The 18,725-nt window shown below is 47.8% G+C and overlaps 1 pseudogene; it reads right to left on the reverse strand.

Moving 5' to 3' along the window:
• Nucleotides 1–1,507: 1,507 nt before the first annotated feature.
• LOC141150865 (U2 spliceosomal RNA) lies at nt 1,508–1,712 on the reverse strand (annotated as a pseudogene).
• Nucleotides 1,713–18,725: the final 17,013 nt, after the last annotated feature.

An 18,725-nucleotide genomic window follows, 5' to 3' on the forward strand; every position in this document is an offset into this window, starting at 1 on the left:
GGGATGCCCCCTCTCCCCATTACTCTTCATAATTACCCTCGAAACCTTTTTGCAAAAAATAAAAGAAAATGGGAGAATTGCGGGTATCAGATGTGGAGGCTCGGAACATAAGGTGGGTGCGTACGCAGACGACCTGTTAGCAATGATTTCCAACCCAAAGTCTGCTTTCTCGGCAATACTAGAGCTACTGGACAATTTTGGATCTATATCTAACTTAAAGTAAACTTTAATAAATCAGAGTTATTAAATATAAATATCCAGACCCCCTTAAAAACCCAATTAGAATTCAATTCTCCATTTGACTGGTCTCCGCCATCCATTCGATTCCTCGGGATCATGATTTCTGCTAAATTGCAAGATCTCTTCAAATTAAATTTCCCTCCCCTCCTCCAAAACATTGCCAAACTTACTCAAACATGGAATATCCCATATATCTCCTGGACAGGTAGAAAAAATCTTCTTAGAAGCCTTATTTGGCCCAAAATTACTTATCTGATACAGGCCATTCCTATCCAACTTCCGAAATCCCTCTTTTCAGACATACAAAAAATATGTCATCGCTTTTTCTGACACATCCAGAAACCCAGAATTAGCCTTCAAATACTTTCCCACCCACACCATAGGGGTGGTATGGACCTACCAGACCCCCGCACATTTCAACATGCTGTCCACCTTCAAAAGATCCTTGATTGGATCAGACGCCGATCGCACAAATCCTGGATCAAAATAGAGGAAGAGAACATTAAACTCCCCTTCAGACAACTCATATTTCCTGCACCCAATAATAGAAAACCAGACCTAAATAAAAACCCGTTTACTATTACAACATACAAAATATGGTCTCAAACACACATCAGGCAACTTTGCTCTCCCTACCCATCCCCCCTTTTGCAAATAAGGGACCTACTTTTCTCCCCCTCAACAACACAAATCGCTACAACCCATAGCTCTATATGTAACTTTACAACACTTCTGCAAGAAATACTAGATAAAGGATTCACCCCCTCCAGAGAAGAAATTCCGCAGCATAAAAGCTTGAAAAACGCATCATGGGCACACAGCCTTACATCTGTTCCCAGAAGATATGCTCAAAAATAAACAAATTCTTCTGAGACAGCTCCTAGCTTCTGCTAGAGTTATTGTACCCACGATGTGGAGATCAGACATCGCTCCAAATATACAACTCTGGAAAGCAAAAGTGGAACAAATATATAGACTAGAGGAGCTGGCGAATTGGGAGCTGAAGAATCATAAGCCCTTTACCCTCTATTCTCCCCTTCTCCTCACCCATTGTATGATAGCTCTTGTCTATTACCTGGTTTATCCTCTTTGATTATAATCTCATATAAGGTAGATTATTACAGTTTGACAGAATATAACAATGGGACAATGGAATAATGCAAGAATGGAATGGAACAGACATTGCACGTGTCATAATGAGCTCCTGGCTTTTATCTAGCTCTGCTGCAGCAGCCAACTTCAGTCTGTAGGGAGCCTATAGACTGGGAAGTAGAGGGGACTGCTGATTGTTTGTTCAATAATAGGTACCCTCTTTACTCCCCACCCTTCCCAATCTTGAGGCGTGTGGGACATTAGCGGGGAGAGGAGAGGAGAATGTGTGAAAATAGGTGGATGTATAGTGGACGTATCAGATGTTAAACTGATAAGAAAAGATACTACATTTGATCTTAGCCAAAAGACCGAGAAGCGATTACCTGAATTAGTTTTGGCCTACGGCTGCACCCTGGCCCCAAAAAGGCACCCATTGTAGGGATAGGGACAAATACTCCCCTTAGGAAGACATGTTCATCAATAGACACCTTAAAACCCACAACTATACTGCTTGTTGCAGATGCACCCCACACGTTTTTAATCTGCATAGGTCTACCTATTTTCACACATTTCCACCCCTCCCCTCCCCCCAATGTCCCACGCGCCTCAATACCGGGGTGGGTAGAGAGGATAACTAATTAATGAACAAACGAGCAGTGGTCCCCCCTGCTTCCGTGCACCTGGAACTTCTTTTCCTTGATCCATTTATTAAGCTCTAGCACACCCTCGAACTGCATATCAAGTAAGACAATCCCTGGTATTATTCTGCTTTTGTGTATTATGATATCTATGTAAACAACTAGACTATGTTCACCCTGGATTACTACTATTGTATAGAATGAACTTGTTACCTTCCTTGACATCTTGTATATTTTCTCCCTTACAGTAGCGATGTAATGATTAAGGCAGTGTGAGAGGCCGAAACGTCTACTGTCACCCTGAAACTCGGTTTGACTGTCTTATTCTGTCTTATTTTGCTTATAATAAATGAACTTTGCATTCATTGGAGTGTGCGATGAAATAATTATCTATAGTAACTGGGCACCAGCTGCCTATTGCATCAGCACCTCAACCCAGACAGAGTGCACGCAAATCCTGCTATTCTAACTATACGAATTTTTCTGTGTCTGCACCTGTCATCCAATGTCTACCAACACCTTTGCATATGACGAAACGACTAGCAACAGCATACTTGCATTGATCACCAACTCCAACGAATTCCTCAAGACTCCATCTGAGGAAATCAGGAGTTGGGACTACGAGAGAGAGAGACGAAAACTCGTCTCTTATGATTTGAATTCGATAACTCTAGCTGAATACCATAAACAAGGAAGAATCCCAAGGGGATTGAGGAATCAAACCACCCAACCCTTTTTGCAGATAACCAGGACTACTGTGATAAACTTAAAAAGATCCTGAATAAATGCTCCCTTGATATTATTGTACTAACAATTGATTTCTTGCAGAGGGCAATCAAGGACAGTGAAAAAACTATTTCCGCAATCGAGTCACAACTTAGCCACCAATTTATCTTCCACTGACTGGAGCAACTTGAAATCTAGAACCGACAAAATCATCCTCGACCACGAAAAAACACTACAGGAGTGAAAACGACAAAAAATTCCAAAGGGACAGTGAGGACTATATCAACAACCACGTCTACAGATGGAACGCTTCCTCAGGCACATTTACTCGGACCAAGGACACCACAACTAGGGGTCTTTCAGCTCAACCAGCGACTCCTCAACTACCCTGAATGAACAGTCTTTTTTATGGCAGAACCGCAGAGGAGGAAGACCACGCACAGACCGACAAGGAGATCGCGGAAGACGAGAAAGGATGATGACACGGTCCCAGGTAAGATGCCTAACCTGGTGAAGAACATCTCGAGCTATACCCTCACCCCGGTTGATCTTGCAGTCCTACAGAAAGGTTTATCCTTCAGTCCGACGCCTAACTGGGACTCGTTCCAGTTAGAGAAGGACCTCCATCGGTTCTACCGGACAATTTGCTTGAAGACTCATTTTGGACTATCCAACGAGACCTCAGTTTACAGGGTGCCTCCACCTGGGGACGTCCCTGTCCCGGAGCTCTCCATTACTAACCTGGGTTTGCGCAACACTAGCTCCTTCAGTCCACCACATACTAACCACGCAGCCGAAACCACCATAGCACACATAGAGAGTGACATTAAGAACCTACTACACCAACAACACCTTAGTTTCTTCCCGACCCACCAAAATCTCTCTAGTGAAGAGAAACAAGCCCTCACATCACTGCAAAACAATAGACACATTGTCATCAAGCCCACCGACAAGGGGGGCACCACAGTGATTATGGACAAATCCGCCTATATTAGCGAAATTGACCGGCAACTATCAGACACCACTACATATCGACGGATCAATAATGACCCCACTTTCACTATCCAGGCCAAGATCAAAGAGGTACTGACTAGACACCTAAATCTCCGCACGATAGATCCCAAGACTGTATCATTCCTGACTAGTGTTGAGCAAGCACTAAAATGCTCGGGTGCTCGAAGCTCGGGCCGAGCTCACTGTGATACTCGGGTGCTCGACCCGAGCAACGAGCCCAATGTTAGTCTATGGGAGACCCGAACATTTTTGCGGCGGCTCCCCCGGCAGTCTGTATAAAGCCTAAAAAGTGCCCAAAACGATAGTGACAGTGCTCAAATTACATAGGGACAGCATGGGGATCGCCCCTGGAAGCATTTCTGACCCCCAGGTCGCTGCTGTCATCAACGTGGTCAGAGGTATTAAGCCACTTTTACAGGCTCACAATAAAACGCTCAAAAACGAAAGTGAAAGTGCTTTCCTGTGAAATATGTTAACCCCATAACGATCATGGGTCTTTCTGTTTTTGTGTTTTCCTTTTTTGCTCCCCTTCTTCCCAGAGCCAGAACTTTTTTAATTTTTGTTCAATATGGCCATGTGAGGGCTTATTTTTTGCGGGACGAGTTGTACTTTTAAACACCATCACTGGTTTTACCATATCGTGTGCTGGAAAATGGGAAAAAAATTCCAAGTGCAGTGAAACTGCAAAAAAAATGCAATTCCACAGTTGTTTTTTGGGTCCTTTTTTTACCAAGTTCACAGATTGCTAAAACTGACCTGCCATCATTATTTTCCAGGACGTTACGAGTTCATAGACACCAAACATGTATAGGTTCTTTTTTATTAAAGTGGTGAAAAAAAAATTCAAAGCTTGCTAAAAAAACAAAAAAAATGACGCAATTTTCCGAGACCCTTAGCTTCTCCATTTTTCGGGATCTGGGGCCAGGTAAGGGCTTATTTTTTGCGTGCCCGGCTGACGTTTTTATTGATACCATTTTGGGGTAGATCCGATGTTTTGATCGCCCGTTATTGCATTTTATTGCAAAGTTGTAGCGACCAAAAAAACTTAATTCTGGCGTTTAAATTTTTTTTCTCGTTACGCCGTTTACTGATTGTATTAATTCTTCTTTTATATTGATAGATCGGGCGATTCTGAACGCGGCAATACCAAATATGTGTATGTGGTTTTTTTTTTATATATATATATTTTTTTTTGAATGGGGCGAAAGGGGGGTGACTTAAACTTTTATATATTTTTTATTTTTTTTATTTTTTTAAAAACATTTTTTTTTACACTTTCTGCTTGCTTCTATAGTCTCCAGAGGAGACTAGAAGCAGCAGTTGTCTGATTGCTTCTACTGCATACAAGCGATGAGCAGATCGCTGGTATGCAGGAGAAATGCTCACTTGCTATGAGCGCTGACCACTAGGTGGCGCTCATAGCAATTGAGACATGACAACCACAGGCGTCTGCTGCAGACCCTGAGTTGTCATGCCCACCCATTGGTGACCCGCGATCACGTGATGGGGTCACTGATGGGCGGGGCTTAGGACTCCCGGAAGCGCGAGTTAAATGCCACTGTCAGAGATTTAACATGTTAACAGCCGCGGGTGGATTGTGATTCCAATAATCAGCTGAATGTGCTCGCTTCAGTGCGGGCTCACCGCCGGAGCCCCCGCTGAACCGGCCTTCCCGACCTGGTGCGTACTATTACTGACCAGGTCGGAAAGGGGTTAAGGAACATCCTTTCCAGGGTAAAGACTTGTGTATAAGGTAAAATAAATAACCAAAAACAAAAATACTCCTCCACACCTTGGGCTATGTTCACAAGTAGCATTTTTTATGTGTTTTTGCACGTTTGTATTGCTTTCAACCGTGACAAATGCATTCACCGGGAAATGTCATTTTAACATTTTACAACCTTATCTGGCCATGTGCTGTGTGACACATGCATACAGTGCTAAAAAGACATGGGAACAGCATGGGGAAGACCCCTGGAAGCATCTCTGACACCCAGGTCACTGCCTAAAAGTGTGCCCATCAGAAGTGATCCTTGCCGCATCAGAAGATGCAGACTTGCAACTATCCCCATGCAAGTCCTTGTCCCAGGGCAGTGTTCAATTGTACCTCCCCCTTAACTTGCAATACAAGCGCAAGTATGCAGCCTGCCACCCACCCACCCCCAGGCTGCAATACCATACTGCTAGCTTGCTTGCACTTGAAATTGGGCCTTTTAGGCATGTGGAGGTGGAATCTGGCCACCACGTCATGGCTGCGTCGGTAGCCTGGTATTCATACTCAGTCCCCAGCCGCCCGGCGGCCGGGTGTCCACGCTTGGTCCCCAGCCGCCAGGGGGCGGCCGGGTGTCCATACTCAGTCCCCAGCCGCCCCGCGCCCAGGTGCCCACACACAGTCCCCAGCCGCGTGGGGGTGGCCGGGTGACCATAAACGGTCCCCAGCCGCACCTATTTGTCCCGGTGCGCCTTATACACAAGCGCGCATACCAAAACATTACCTGTGCCCTCCCCAGTGCATTTAGTGGGAAGGACAGCCTAACCACAAACACGTGGACAAGTGAATGTGGCCAGGAATGGTCCATCTCACTGACGCCTTCACACTGGGTTAATATTGTGGAAGCCCGGACACAGTTGGACACTGGGTTGCAACACGTCCTCCAGACATAGAGGACTGCGGGTCCTGGGTCAATCAGGCTTCAACACAAAGTTCAGAAGGTAGACAGCAGCAGTGGTCGGCCTCCTACACAACGAGTAAATTATTCATGATCATGAGGCCATCCACCTCCTTAGCTTTCTGTTACTTGGAATGCAAGCGCATGTATGTAGTAGCAGCTAGGCCTGAGGTGGTCAGGGTTTTGGCGCATATCCTACCTCCTCCGAGGATTGCTGGATGTTTTCCTGCTACTATCCCAGTTCTATGACTCCCGTTAAAACAAAGCTTCAGGTGATGAATGATGGATGAGGTGGTGGCAAAGGAGAAAGAGCAGGAGGAACAGGGACCATTCACATCAATATCAGGCCAGCCAACCACACATGTCTTGTAGGATATGTTTCTGTACCGAAAGGAGCGGTTCAGCTACACAGTTATAAGGCATACAGTGAACGCAATGCCTACCAAAAATTTCGAGGCACTCCAATGCCCCTTGGAAGTGACATGGAGGTCAGAGGGCCTTAACTAAACCGTTTTTTCCATTTATAGCAACTGGGTCTCCTGTACACTGTTGGCCTAAGCAGGGAATGGAAGGCTTTCCAAAAATTATTAGGCACTGCAATGCCCCTTGAAACAGACGTGGATTACAGCGTATTAAAAACCTTCTACCCATTATTGGGGAGTGGGTCTCCCTTAGTGTTCGCCTATGCATTGAAGAGCAAAAGCTGACAAAAATTAGGAGGAAATGCAATGCCCGTTGCAAGAGTCGTGGAGGTTAGAGGTAATTAAAAACAACATGTCAATGCCCCTTGGAAGAGCTGTGGAGTTCAGAGTTGTTTAACAAGACGGTTTTAATGCCCCTTAGAAGAGACGTGGAGTTCAGAGTGGTTTAACAAGACAGTTTTAATGCCCCTTGGAAGAGATGTGGAGGTCCCAGTAGCTTAACAAGATGGTTTTAATGCCCCTTGGAAGAGACGTGGAGTTCAGAGTGGTTTAACAAGACAGTTTTAATGCCCCTTGGAAGAGTGGTGGAGGTTACAGTGGAATAAAAAGACAATATCAATGCCCCGTGGAAGAGACGTGGAGGTCACAGTAGCTTAACAAGACGATTTTAATGCCCCTTACAAGAGCCATGCAGTACAGCATATTAAAAACATTATTCCCATTATTGGGGAGTGGGTCTCCCATTGTCTTTGCCTATGCCTTCCAAGCAAAAGCTGCCAAAAATTAGGAAGGGGGAACTTGCAATGTCCCTTACAAGAGCCATGCAGTACAGCATATTAAAAACATTATTCCCATTATTGGGGAGTGGGTCTCCCATAGTCTTTGCCTATGCCTTCCAAGCAAAAGCTGCCAAAAATTAGGACAGAGGAACTTGCAATGCTGGCAACATGGACCACGGTCACCCTGGTGGTATAGTGGTCGTGGAGGCTGAGGATAAGGAGAAGAGCAAAAAACAGCCGAAATGAGGAAGCGTATACCCATGTGTGGGTGTGAAGCGATGCATGGGAATACACCTCCCGAAATAACACAGTGGATTTGACTTTATGTTACTCTGCTGTCATTTGGTGGTGATGAGAAGTCTGGCCCAATCCAGCCCTTGTTCATTTTGATAAGGGTCAGCTTGTCAGCATTGTCAGTTGACAGGCGAGTGCGCTTATCAGTTATAATTCCCCCAGCGGCACTAAAAACACGCTCCGATAACACGCTAGCAGCAGGGCAGGCCAGGACCTCCAAGGTGTACAGAGCGAGTTCATTCCAAGTGTCCAGCTTGGATACCCAATAATTAAAAGGCACAGAGGACGCTGGTACTCCCTCACCATCTTTTGAAACTTTCCACTCCTTGTGAGAGTACCCTGCGCCTCAGGGCCTGTAAGCTGGGCAGGTCTCAGAAAACTGTCCTAGAACATTGACAGTGTTCCCCTGCCTCTGCTGGATTGGAGTTGCGTCTCTCTCGCCTGTATGCCTTAGTTGGGCAGCGAACTGTGACCTCTGCCGCTACCGTGTTCAGATGGGAATTTTTTTAATAGTTCTGCAGCAAGGGCCTTCTTGTACTGCCCCATTTTTGTAGACCTCTCCAACTCAGGAATAAGAGAGTGAAAGTTCTCCTTGTAGAGGGGGTCTAAAAGTGTCATCAACCAGTAATGACTGTCACCCAACATTTTGACAATGCGAGGGTCACGGTTAAGGCAGCATAACATAAAGTCAGCCATGGGTGCCAGACTGGTAACGGGCAAGACTTCCGTGTCCTCACCAAGATGACGACTGATAGTGTTGAGCGATCACTAAAATGCTCGGGTGCTCGAAGCTCGGGCCGAGCTTACCGTGATACTTGGGTGCTCGACACGAGCAACGAGCCCAATGCTAGTCTTTGAGAGACCCGAGCATTTTTGCAGCAGCACCCCCGGCAGTCTGTAGAAAGCCTAAAAAGTGCCCAAAACGATAGTGACAGTGCTCAAAAGACATGGGGGCAGCATGGGGATCGCCCCTGGAAGCATTTCTGACCCCCAGGTCACTGCTGTCAACAACGTGGTCAAAGGTATTAAGCCACTTTTGCGGGCTCACAATAAAACGTTCAAAAACGAAACTGAAACGGTTTTCCTGTGAAATATGTTAAGGAATTTCCTTTCCAGGGTAAAAACTTGTGTATAAGGTAAAATAAATAACCAAAAACAAAAATACTCCTCCACACCTTGGGCTATGTTCACAAGTAGCATTTTTCATGCGTTTTTGCACTTTTGTATTGCTTTCAACCGTGACAAATGCGTTCACCGGGAAATGTCATTTTAACATTTTACAACCTTATCTGGCCATGTGCTGTGTGACACATGCATACAGTGCTGAAAAGACAAAGGATCAGCATGGGGAAGACCCCTGGAAGCATCTCTGACCCCCAGGTCACTGTCTAAAAGTGTGCCCATCAGAAGTGATCCTTGCCGCATCAGAAGATGCAGACTTGCAACTATCCCCGTGCAAGTCCTTGTCCCAGGGCAGTGTTCAATTGTACCTCCCCCATTCCTTGCAATGCAAGCGAAAATATGCAGCCAACCACCCACCCACCCGCAGGCTGCAATACCATACTGCTAGCTTTCACTTGAAATGGGGCCTTTTAGTTTGGAGGAGGCCGAAGCTGGCCACTACCTCATGGCTGCTTCGGCAGCGAGGTATCCATACTCTGTCCCCAGCCGCCCGGTGGCCGGGTGTCCACGCTCGGTCCCCAGCCACCAGGTGGCGGCCAGGTGTCCATACTCGGTCCCCAGCCGCCCTGATTTCTCCTGTCACCTTCCCCCACACTTTTCTTATTCTGGCCTGGTTTAGGGCAGCATTGGACGAGCCTACCAGAGAACCAGACTCCTCCGGTGGGCCCTGGCTTTTCCATCAGGGGAGTTGAGAGTGCCTAGGTGAGGAGCATGATGATGATGAAAGAAGTTAGCATCTGCTTTGTTTTCTTGGAATGCAAGCGCATGTATGTAGTAGCGGCTAGGCCTGAGGTGGTCCGCGTTTTGGCGCATATCCTACATCCTCCGAGAATTGCTGGATGTTTTCCTGCTACAATCCCAGTTCTATGACTCCCGTTAAAACAAACCTTCAGGTGATAAATGATGGATGAGGTGGTCGCAAAGGAGAAAGAGCAGGAGGAACAGGGACCATTCACATCAATATCAGGCCAGTCAACCAGATATGTCTTGTAGGATATGTTTCTGTAACAAAAGGAGCGATTCGGCTACACAGTTATAGGGCATACAGTGAGTGCAATGCCTACCAAAAATTTCGAGCCACTCCAATGCCCCTTGGAAATGACATGGAGGTCAGAGGGCGTTAACTAAACCTTTTTTTCGATTTATAGCAACTGGGTCTCCTGTGCATTGTTGGCCTAAGCAGTGAATGGAAGGCTTTCCAAAAATTATGAGGAACTGCAATGCCCCTTACAAGAGCCATGTGTGGTACCCCAGGGGTCTGGTCACCACAGTAATAGAGATATTACGTCGGAGAGCAAGTGGGAGGTTTCCTGGTCAGGATCCCTTAAACATGCAACATCCTCCTGCCCCAGTCCTGGGAGAATTCTGCCCTTATAAACTGGATCTGGGGCGGGGTTGAGTGAATCAGAGAACAGTCAGAGTCAGAGTGAGAGCAAGGGAAAGTAACAGCAAGGAGCTCTGTAGGAGCTAGGAGCTAAAGACCAGGAGCTGGAAGCTGAGCAGAGCTCGCCCTGGCAGAAGACAATAGGAACCGGACACAGGAGTCCGAAGCTGTGAGGACTTATATATCCAGCAGCAGAAACCAGTCGGCAGGGGATTTCAGGTCCTCTGGCCATAGAAGCCCGGAGGCTCAGTCACAAGCAAGGGACCAGCACCGCCGTCGTGGAGCGGAGGCTAACAGAAGGCCCCAAGTCACCAGCCATACGGGTGAGCACTACACGGTACACTCAGGGACGTGGGCTACTTCTACCCGCTTACAGCAAGGTAGCCAGGAAGAGTGCAGACAGACGGGGAGGCCTACAACTCCACCTGGCCAGGGGAACTCCTGCTTGCTCACAGACTGACCAGGCCTCTTATGCTAGCCAGTACTCCCGGGAGGGTCTACGTTATAATCATCAGTAAAGACCCTGAACTGCACTGCAAAGACTCTGAGTCGTTCCTGCTGCGCTCGTGCACCATCACCCCCATCATCCACACTCACTGCCCTGAGGCTATACTCCTCCCGAGGGGAGTTATCCCATTCTATGCTGCGCACACAACACCAGCCTCAGCAGTCTGCCTCGCAGCGGTGGTACTCCCTGACCGCAATCCACGGGTGGCGCAGTCGGACAATTAACCTCAAAACCTAAGAAAGACTGCCACTGGTTTGACCAGCCTGAGCCACGGGACCGGGTCACCGCCACGGAGACTACAGACCCCAGAGACCCGGCACAGGGTATCCCACACACGTGTACACACGGCCCAGGGGGCGCGTCACATGCAGTACAGCATATTACAAACATAAGTCCCATTATTGGGGAGTGGGTGTCCCATAGTATTTGCTTATGCCTTGCAAGCAAAAGCTGCCAAAAATTAGGACGGAGCAACTTGCAATGCCCCTTACAAGAGCCATGCAGTACAGCATATTACAAACATAAGTCCCATTATTGGGGAGTGGGTCTCCCATAGTATTTTCTTATGCTTTCCCAGCAAAAGCTGCCAAAAATTAGGACGGAGGAACTTGCAATGCTGGCACCCTGGTGGTATAGTGGTGGTGGAGGCTGAGGATAAGGAGAAGAAGATTAAACAGCCGAAACGAGGAAGCGTATACCCATGTGTGGGTGTGAAGCGGTGCATGTGAATACACCTCCCGAAAAAACACAGTGGATTTGACTTTATGTTACTCTGCTGTCATTTGGTGGTGATGAGAAGTCTGGCCCAATCCAGCCCTTGTTCATTTTGATAAGGGTCAGCTTGTCAGCATTGTCAGTTGACAGGCGAGTGCGCTTATCATAATTCCCCCAGCGGCACTAAAAACACGCTCCGATAACACGCTAGCGGCAGGGCAGGCCAGGACCTCCAAGGCGTACAGAGCGAGTTCATTCCAAGTGTCCAGCTTGGGTACCCAATAATTAAAAGGCACAGAGGAATCACGGAGGATGCTGATACGATCGGCAAGGTACTCCCTCACCATCTTTTGAAACTTTCCACTCCTTGTGAGAGTACCCCGCGCCTCAGGGCCTGTAAGCTGGGCGGGTGTCAGAAAACTGTCCCAGAACGTTGACAGTGTTCCCCTGCCTCTGCTGGATTGGAGTTGCATCTCTCTCGCCTGTACACCTTGGTTGGGCAACGAACTGTGACCTCTGCCGCTAGCGTGTTCAGATGGGAATTTTTTTAAGAGTTCTGCAGCAAGGGCCTTCTGGTATTGCCCCATTTTTGTAGACCTCTCCACCTCAGGAATAAGACAGTGAAAGTTCTCCTTGTAGCGGGGGTCTACAAGTGTCACCAACCAGTAATGACTGTCACCCAACATTTTGACAACGCGAGGGTCACGGTTAAGGCAGCGTAACATAAAGTCAGCCATGCGTGCCAGACTGGTAACGGGCAAGATTTCCGTGTCCTCACCAAGATGACGACTGACCATGCTCTCCTCCTCCTCCTCTTCCTCCTCCCCCCTGTCCTCAGGCCACCCACGCTGAACCGACGGTATGACACTTGTACAGGTACTACCGTCTACAACGCATGATAGCAGCTCCTGTTCATCCTTTTCCTCCTCCTTCTCCTCCTCTCCCTCATTGTCCCCCAATGCACGTTGGGATGAGATGAGGCTGGGCTGTGTGTAATCGCCCTCTACGGCTTCTTGATCCATCTCATCATACTCTGGCTGCAATGCCTCCTCTTTAATTCTCTGCAGAGAACGTTGCAAAAGACAGACAAGTGGGATGCTGACACTAATGATGGCGTCATCGCCACTCACCATCTTGGTGACCTCCTCAAAGTTTGTCAGGATGGTACATATGTCAGACATCCAGGTCCACTCCTGAGGTCTTATGTGTGGAGTCTGACCTGAATATCGACGGCCTTGTTGCAGCTGGTACTCCACAACTGCTCTCTTCTGCTCACAAATCCTTTGCAACATCTGGAGGGTAGAGTTCCAACGTGTGGGGACATCACACACCAGTCGGTGTGCCGGAAGCTGCAAACGCTGCTGCAACACAGCAAGGGCGGCAGAAGCTGTAGCCGATTTGCAAAAATGAGCTGACAGGCGGCGTACTTTCACGAGCAGATCTGGCAACTCGGGGTACGATTTAAGAAACCGCTGAACCACAAGGTTAAGCACTTGAGCCAGGCATGGTACGTGTGTGATCTCACCTCGCCTCAGAGCCGCCACCAGGTTACGGCCATTGTCACACACGACCATGCCGGGATGTAGGTTCAGCGGTCTCAGCCACAGATCTGCCTGCTCTTTCACAGCTGTCCACAACTCACAAGCAGTGTGAGGTTTATCACCTAAGCTTATGAGTTTCAGCACAGCCTGTTGCCGCTTGGCGGAGGCAGTACTGCAATGCTTCCAGCTTGTAACTGATGTGGTGATATCTGAGATGGAGGCTGAACATGAGGAGGAGGAGGAGGAGGAGGATGCGCAGGAGCTGTACACTGTGGGGGCAACTCTGACTAACATAGGGCCCGCAATCCTCGGTGTGGGGAGGATGTGTTCCGTCCCAAGGTCCGACTGGGTCCCTGCTTCCACTATGTTTACCCAGTGTGCCGTCAGAGAGATGTACCGTCCCTGGCCACAAGCACTTGTCCACGTGTCCGTTGTCAGGTGGACTCTCCCAGTAACGGCGTTGTTGAGGGCACGGCAGATGCTTTGGGACACGTGCTTGTGTAGTGCGGGGATGGCACACCGGGCAAAATAGTGTCGGCTGGGGACCGAGTACCGAGGGACGGCCACCGCCATAAGATTGCGGAAGGATTCCGTCTCCACCAGCCTAAAAGGCAGCATTTCCAATGCAAGCAGTCGTGAAATGTGCGAATTTAGGACTGTGGCCTGTGGGGCGTTAGCTGCGAATTTCCGCTTTCGTTCAAAGGTCTGGGATATGGACAATTGAACGCTGCGGTGGGACGTGGACGTGGACGTTGATGCTGTTTCTTGAGAAACTGCCATAACAAGTGAAGACTGAGAGGAGGGGGCATCTTTACACGCAGTATGGACAGGGGATTGCCTTGCACACACAACAGGGGGTTCTATTGCACGCACAACAGTGGAAGAAGCAGTGGTGACAACCGCTGACACTGGTCGTGGACCCTGGGTTTCGCCCCTCAAAGTCGGGTGCTTTGCTGCCATGTGTCTGATCATGCTGGTGGTGGTCAGGCTGGTAGTTTTGTCACCCCTGCTGATGCTGGCATGGCAGGTGGAACATATGGCCTTTTTGGGGTTATCAGCAGAGTCTTTGAAAAAATTCCAGACTCTGGAAGACCTACCGCTTGTACTGGCAACGTCCCTCGTGTTGGTGTTACGGAGAACGGTTGCCTGCCTTCTGTCTGCGGCCACCACACTGCTTCTTCCTGCCTGTTGGGGTACTCTGCCTCCCTCCCCCTGTGTGCTGCTGGCCTCACTCTGCATGTCCTCCTTCCACGTTGGGTCAGTTACTAGATCATCCACCACCTCCTCCTCTTCCACTTGCGCACCACGATCCTCCTCCTCACTTCCTGGCAATTGTGTCTCGTCATCGTCCACCTCTTGTGACAGATTGCCAACGTCGACTTCCTGTGGCCGTGGCTGTTCAAATATTTGGGCATCGCAACATGGGATCTCCTCTTCCACCACTTCAAGCGTATCAGGCGAGGGGCCCAAATATGGAAATGGACCAGTGAACAGCTCTTCAGAGTGTCCAAGTGTGGGATCACTTGCTGTCTGACGACACTCGGCATGGTGGGAGGAAGGAGCATCAGGGTGAGGAGGAGTAAGCGGTCGAGACTCACGGCTACTAAGAGTTGACCGTGTGGAAGACAGACCGGATGTGGTGGTGCCCAGGTAACTGGAGGTATTGTCTGCTATCCAATTAATAACCTGTTCACACCGATCAGTTCTCAATACTGGTGTTGTTCTGTGCTTCCCTAGTAATTCGGTCAAGAAGTGGGAGCGAGAAGATGTGGCTGTTGGTTGTGGCACATTTTCACCTTGGCCACGGCCTCGTCCTCTGCACGAACCATCACCAGAACGTCCACTTCCACGTCCTTTGCCACGCGCCTTGCCCATTGTAAATGAAGTAAAATAGCTTACACTTGCACTATCAATGGAAAAAGGGTAATAAAGAGTAGATTAGAACCGTGGAAGAGGAAAACCACAGTTATTGTTTACTTATACCACACTTCTGTCTCTCTGGCCTACACCAGACTATTTTCAACAGATATATTTGTGTCTGAAAAATTAGGGAGACACTATTATTATTTTTATACAGCAAAAAATGGCAAAAACAGGATAATAGAGATGTTTTACCGTGGAACATCAAAACCACAGTAATAATTTACTGGTGTATACCAGGCTTTTTAAAATATATATATATTTGCGGCTGAACAGTGAGCGACACACTCAAACTGTTTTTTTTAGATACAAATGGCCCATAGAACTGCAAAACCACACTTCTATTTCTCTGGCCTACACCAGACTATTTTCAACAGATATATTTTTGTCTGAAAAATCAGAGGCACACTTTTTTTTGGGGGGGGAGGGGGGGCACTAAAAGCTTAATAAGATGGGTATTTGTACATTGTGAAGGAGGAAAAAAAAAAGAGGATTTAGATTTAAAAAAAAGGATTTTTCCTGGCCCTCGGGACCTGGAGCTAAGTCCAGCAATTTCAGCAACAGGAGCAGCACACAGGACTGTAATGCAGCGTTTGCTGGTATAACCACTGCGTCTCCTATACAGCCTGCCTGCCTGCCTGCCTGATATACCTGGGATGGATATTAGTCCTGAGAAGGACTGTTTGTTTGATCTGACAGCCTTTACAGACCCTACACTAACTATTTTGCAGGATATATCTCTCCCTAAATCAGCAGCGCTGTCCCTACACTGTCTGATCCGGAGCGACTGTGTCCAAGATGGCGGCGCCCGGTTTTAAATACTCGAGGTGACGCTGTGCGGCCGGCCAATCACTGTAATGCCCACAAACAACATGGCTGCGGCATTACAGTGACTGGCTGGCAATCCCTGCATGTTCATTGGCTCTGTAAAGAGCGCCAAACATGCAGGGCGGAGACCCGAGCTCCCGCCCGAGTAACCCGGAAATGCTCGGTGCTCGCCGAACATCCCGAGTAGCGTGATGCTCGGGCGAGTACCGAGCAGTGTCGAGCATGTTCGCTCAACACTATTCCTGACCAATCAACACCCCATCACACCAGTTTTTTTACATCTTACCAAAGATTCATAAATCATTGACCAACCCACAAGGTCGACCTATTGTGGCCTCTACCGACTCCATCCTCTCCCCTCTGGCCATTTATCTTGAAAAAATCATGACCCCACTGGTTAAAAAGACATGAGCCTTTATATTGGACACTAGTGAGTTTCTGAATACTAGCAAAAATTTGCCAGCTATCCCACAAGATAGTCTGCTGGCCACAATGGATGTCTGTAGTCTCTATACCTCCATCACTCACAGTAAGAGCCTAGAAGCTTCATCTCACCTTCTCATACAATCCAATTTACCTCCTAATTCAGTACAATTCTGTCTCGAATTACTATCCCTAGTCCTCCATGAAAACTTCTTCATGTTCAGGGACAAATTTTTTGTGCAACAACAGGGGACTGCGATGGGCTCTAATGTAGAGCCAGCTTAGGCTAACGCCTACATGCACAAATTTGAAGAGGATTATGTCTACATTAATGAGCTCTTCATCAATCACCGTACCAGCTACCATCGCTATATAGACGATATTTTTCTCATGTGGCAAGGGCCATGCGAAACACTCACTTCATTTGTTTCCACACTCAACTACATTAGACAAGCGCTTCACACTGAACTATGACTCAAAACAAATTCTTTTCTTGAATACACTAGTTATCCACGAGGATGATGGCACCTTTACAATGGACCTCTTCTCAAAACCTACTGACTGTAACAGTCTACTACGCTACTCAAGCCGCCATTCAAAATCCACTAAAAATAGCCTTCCCCGCTCCCAACCTGATCCTTCAACGTCTAGATGAAATGTCACAGAAATTCCGGGAAAGGAACTAACCCAGCCAAATCCTTGTAAGCGAGAGATCTAGAACACTGGAGCCCAGCACGACTAATCCCCCTACTCCCAGAGTGGAACAGGTGCCCTTCGTTCATACATATCATCCGCTACTGTCTAAGGTTCACACTTCTATAAGGAAACACTGGCCGCTCCTGCCTAAGGCACATCCTGAGATACCAGCCTTCACAACCCCGGCTTTAATGTGCACTAGGAGAGCCCCGAACATCAAGGACAAAATTATCAGGGCTGACCTAGGGAGCTCACGTGTCACTCCATCCCAATGTCTACTCAGTGCCCGGAAACGTGGCAAAAATTGGTTACCACTACCGGACCACTTTTCCAAAGCCAAACATACTGTGGCACAGCTCCTCTTTCAGGTGATGAACATGTACCCAGACCCAGGAGGGGGGGAAATCACGTGAAACTACTCAGACAGCGTGAATCATACTGGATCTATACCCTGTAGACCCTGTCCCCCAATGGTCTGAACAGAGAAATAGACTGGGTTCACTAATGTTTATTCCTTTTGCAGACACACTGGCTTCTGTCTACCCTCCCGGTGAGTGCCTGCACCTTTGCATTTATTTAAAATACTATTCATGCTATGCTCCTTTATTACCTTTATTCCACCTAACAGCTTCATGTTCCCACCCCCCTTTTTTCCCCTATAGTGCTCTTCCATTAAATTTGCCTACTGTCTATGGCCAGTTACATTGTGTATGCACAGTGCGCAAGGACAGAGTCCTGTTCCCCTGCGCATGCGCCCTCTTTAGTCTCCCTGGCAACCCCTCTGTGCGGGCTGCATCCCCAGTCAGTGCTGCTCACAGTACGGCGCCGACGGAACATCACATTCGGTGATACGCCCCCACCCGTGACGTACCTCCGGTCTGGCGCCGCTGGCTTACCTTTAAAAAGAGCCCCTGCACACTGCCACCACTGACGTATACAGCAAAGCGTTTTATCCCCCTATACCACCACCGCTTGGCCCACTACACCAGGGAACGCCACAAGGAGAACATACCTGACGCAGAAGCAAGTCAGGCATCCAATGTAAGGTATAATTCTATCAGGACAGTGTCCTCATGCTAACAACTTAGCTTAATATGTAACAATAACCAACTGCACTATATTTTATAGATTCCTGTGACCCCACATCTACTGGGAACCTATTGAAGGTAACCACCCTGTATAAAAAACTCCTGGTTACACCAATGTACCCTATTACAACATGCACAGCATACCTAATCACACTGCCTTGATATTACAGCCGTGCACCTGGAACTTCTATTCCTGAATACATTTATTAAGCTCTAGCACGCCCTCGAACCGCATATCAAGTAAGACAATCCCTGGTATTATTCTGCTTTTGTGTATTATGATATCTATGTAAAAAACTAGACATGAAATATGTATATATTTTTTACGCTGTTCTGTGATCCCTTTCCCTCATCCCCTCTCCCCCCTGCCCCTGTGCCTCTATTCTTTTGACCTTTCGATCCCTTTCCCTACTCCTCCTGCAGTCATGCTTTCCATATGTTCACCCTGGATTACTACTATTGTATGTAATAAACTTGTTACCTTCCTTGACATCTAGTATATTTTCTCCCTTACAGTAGCGACGTAATAATTAAGGCCTTATGAGAGACTTGGAAGAGACATAGAGG

The sequence above is a fragment of the Phyllobates terribilis genome, unplaced genomic scaffold, assembly GCF_046119375.1.
Source record: "Phyllobates terribilis strain yellow unplaced genomic scaffold, ASM4611937v1 Scaffold_5__5_contigs__length_657084704, whole genome shotgun sequence".
NCBI classification, from domain to species: Eukaryota; Metazoa; Chordata; class Amphibia; order Anura; family Dendrobatidae; genus Phyllobates; species Phyllobates terribilis.